This window comes from Hevea brasiliensis, chromosome 6, assembly GCF_030052815.1.
Source record: "Hevea brasiliensis isolate MT/VB/25A 57/8 chromosome 6, ASM3005281v1, whole genome shotgun sequence".
Taxonomy (NCBI): Eukaryota; Viridiplantae; Streptophyta; class Magnoliopsida; order Malpighiales; family Euphorbiaceae; genus Hevea; species Hevea brasiliensis.
Genome location: NC_079498.1, coordinates 12,691,771 through 12,694,697, shown reverse-complemented (window position 1 = coordinate 12,694,697; position 2,927 = coordinate 12,691,771). Strand labels below are relative to the sequence as shown.

At 37.3% G+C, this 2,927-nt stretch overlaps 1 non-coding gene across 1 annotated transcript; it reads right to left on the bottom strand.

Moving 5' to 3' along the window:
- Positions 1–344: 344 nt before the first annotated feature.
- LOC131181066 (small nucleolar RNA R71) lies at positions 345–451 on the bottom strand. Its single transcript, XR_009149693.1, has one exon. It is a non-coding gene; the product is annotated as a small nucleolar RNA R71 (small nucleolar RNA).
- Positions 452–2,927: the final 2,476 nt, after the last annotated feature.

Below are 2,927 nucleotides of genomic sequence, written 5' to 3'. Positions count from 1 at the left end.
CTTTTCCTAATTTTGGAGATTTTAGACCGAGTATTACAAGGCCTAGAGTGGAAGCAAACAACTTTGAGTTGAAGCCCTCACTTTGTCAAATGGTTCAATAATCACAGTTTGGGGGAGGTCCTACTGAGAGTCCACATGTGCACCTTGCACATTTTCTTGAAATTAACTACATGCTGAAGATAAATGGAGTGTCAGATGATGCCATCCGATTGAGATTATTTCCTTTTTCTTTGAAGGATCGTGCTAGGGAGTGGTTACATTCATTACCTTCGGGTTCAATAACTACTTGGGATGAGTTGTCACAAGCTTTCTTGGCTCAATACTTTCCTCCTAGCAAGACTGCAAAATTGAGAAATGAATTAACTTCTTTCAGACCAAGGGATGATGAGAGTCTCTATGAAGCTTGGGAGAGATATAAGGATCTTCAAAGGAGATGTCCACATCATGGAATCCCTAAATGGATGCTAGTTCAACATTTCTACAATGGTGTTTCTCAAGCAATTAGAAGTATAATTGATGCATCTTCAAGAGGTGATCTTATGGAAAAGTCAGAAGATGAAGCTTGTTCAGCATTGGATAAAATTGCTTACAACAATTATCAATGGAGCTGTGAAAGAAATTAAATGAAGAAGCCACCAGTTGGTGTATATGAATTAGATGCCATGAGTATGTTCAATGCCAAATTTGATGCTTTGACGACAAAAATGGATAAGTTAAGCATGAAGGTTTACTCATCAATCGGAGGATCTAGTCATACAGTAGATGTTGGTATGGGAAATATGCATTGCATCAATGATTTTCCTTCCTATGGGCAAGAGTTTGGAAATGAGCAAGTTGATTTTGTTGGGAATTACAATCAGAAACCAGTTGGTAATCCTTTTTCTGCTACATATAATCCAACATGGAGGAACCACCCTATCTTTTCTTGGGGAAGTCAACAAGGGCAGCAACAGAATTATCAACAACCTCCTAATTTTCAACAACAACAGCAGAATTTTCAGCAAAACAGAGTACCACCTGGATTTCCACCACAAAGGAATCAAAATGCACCTATTCCACAACCATCAGTTCAGTCTTCAGACCAAGATTCAATTTTTAAGTCTATGATGGAGAATTTCTTAACTGCTCAACAAAACAAGGAAAAATGATTCAACAATTAACTTCAAGGATAGACCAGCTTGCCACTCATAACAGGATGTTGGAAAACCAAATAGCTCAACAAGCAAGCTCAACAAGCAAGCTCTTCTAGCAAAGCACAAGGAAAACTTCCAAGTCAACCAGAGAATCCTAGAGAACATTGCAAGGCAGTGATCCTAAGGAGTGGGAAAATTGTGGGAGAAGAAGAGAAGATGAGGTAGAAGAGGAAAAGAAGAAAGAAGATGAAGACAAAAATGAATCTATTTCGAATCATGATGAAGTTAAAAAGGAAAAAGAGGAAAAGTATGTGCCTCCACCACTATAAGCCACCATTGCCATATCCTTAGAGGTTTCAGAAAGCGAAGCTGGATAAGCAGTTTGGAAAATTTTTGGAAGTTTTGAAGAAGTTATAGATCAACATTCCATTTACATATGCAATTTCTCAAATGCCCTCATATGCTAAATTCCTGAAAGAAATTTTGTCAAACAAGAGGAGATTAGAAGATTATGAAACTATGGCATTAACAGAGGAGTGTAGTGCTCTCTTACATAATAAACTTCCACTAAAATTGAAGGATCCAGGAAGTTTCTCTATTCCTTGTCACATTGGGGATACTAGTATTGAAAAAGCATTGAGTGATCTTGGAGCTAGTATAAGCTTGATGCCACTCTCCATCTGTGAAAAGCTGAAGGTAGGAGATCTGAAGCCCACCACCATTTCTTTGCAATTAGCTGATAGATCTATCAAATATCCAGTGGGAATTTTGGAGAATGTACCATTGAAGGTTGGAAAATTTTTTATTCCTGTGGAGTTTGTGGTTCTTGAAATGGAAGAGGATATTCACATACCTATCATCTTGGGAAGGCCATTTTTAGCCACAGCAGGGGCTATAATTGATGTAAAGAATGGCAGATTGACATTAAAAGTTGGAGAAGAGGATGTGGAATTTAATTTGAATCAGACTTTAAAGAAACATCATGGAGTTGATCCTTGTTTAAGGGTGGATGTTATTGAGGAGATTGTGGAAGCAGAATTTAAAGAAAGATATCCTGAGGACCCTTTGGAGAATTGTTTGGTACATAGTAGAACAGCAAAAGATGAAAATCCTGAAGTTGCAGCTTTTGCTCAAATCTTGGAAGCTACTCAAGAAGTTGTAGAAGATCAAGTTTTGCAAATTAAAGAATTGAAATATGAAGTTGCACAACCATCTTTGCTAGATGAGAAGGACGAACCACAGGTAGACCTCAAACCACTTCCATCTACATTAAGGTATGCTTTTCTTGGACCTAATTCAATTTATCCTGTCATTATTAATGCAAATTTGAGTGATGTACAAGTTGAAAAATTGCTGAGAGAGTTAAGAGCACATAGGAAAGTCATTGGTTACACCATTGATGACATAAAAGGTATAAACCCCACCTTGTGCATGCATAGGATTCTTTTAGAAGATAATTTTAAGGCTACCATAGAATATCAAAGAAGGTTAAATCCTAATATGAAAGAGGTGGTGAAGAAAGAAGTCTTGAAACTGCTTGAAGCTGGGATCATTTATCCTATTTCTGATAGTAGTTGGGTTAGCCTAGTTCATGTGGTTCCTAAGAAAGGAGGTGTGCCCGTTGTGAAAAATGAAAATAATGAATTGATACCTACTAGAATTGTCACAGGGTGGAGGATGTGTATAGATTACAGGAAGCTCAATAGTGCCACTAGGAAAGACCATTTTCCCTTGCCTTTTATTGATCAAATGTTAGAGAGGTTAGCAAAACATTCATATTTTTATTATTTGGAT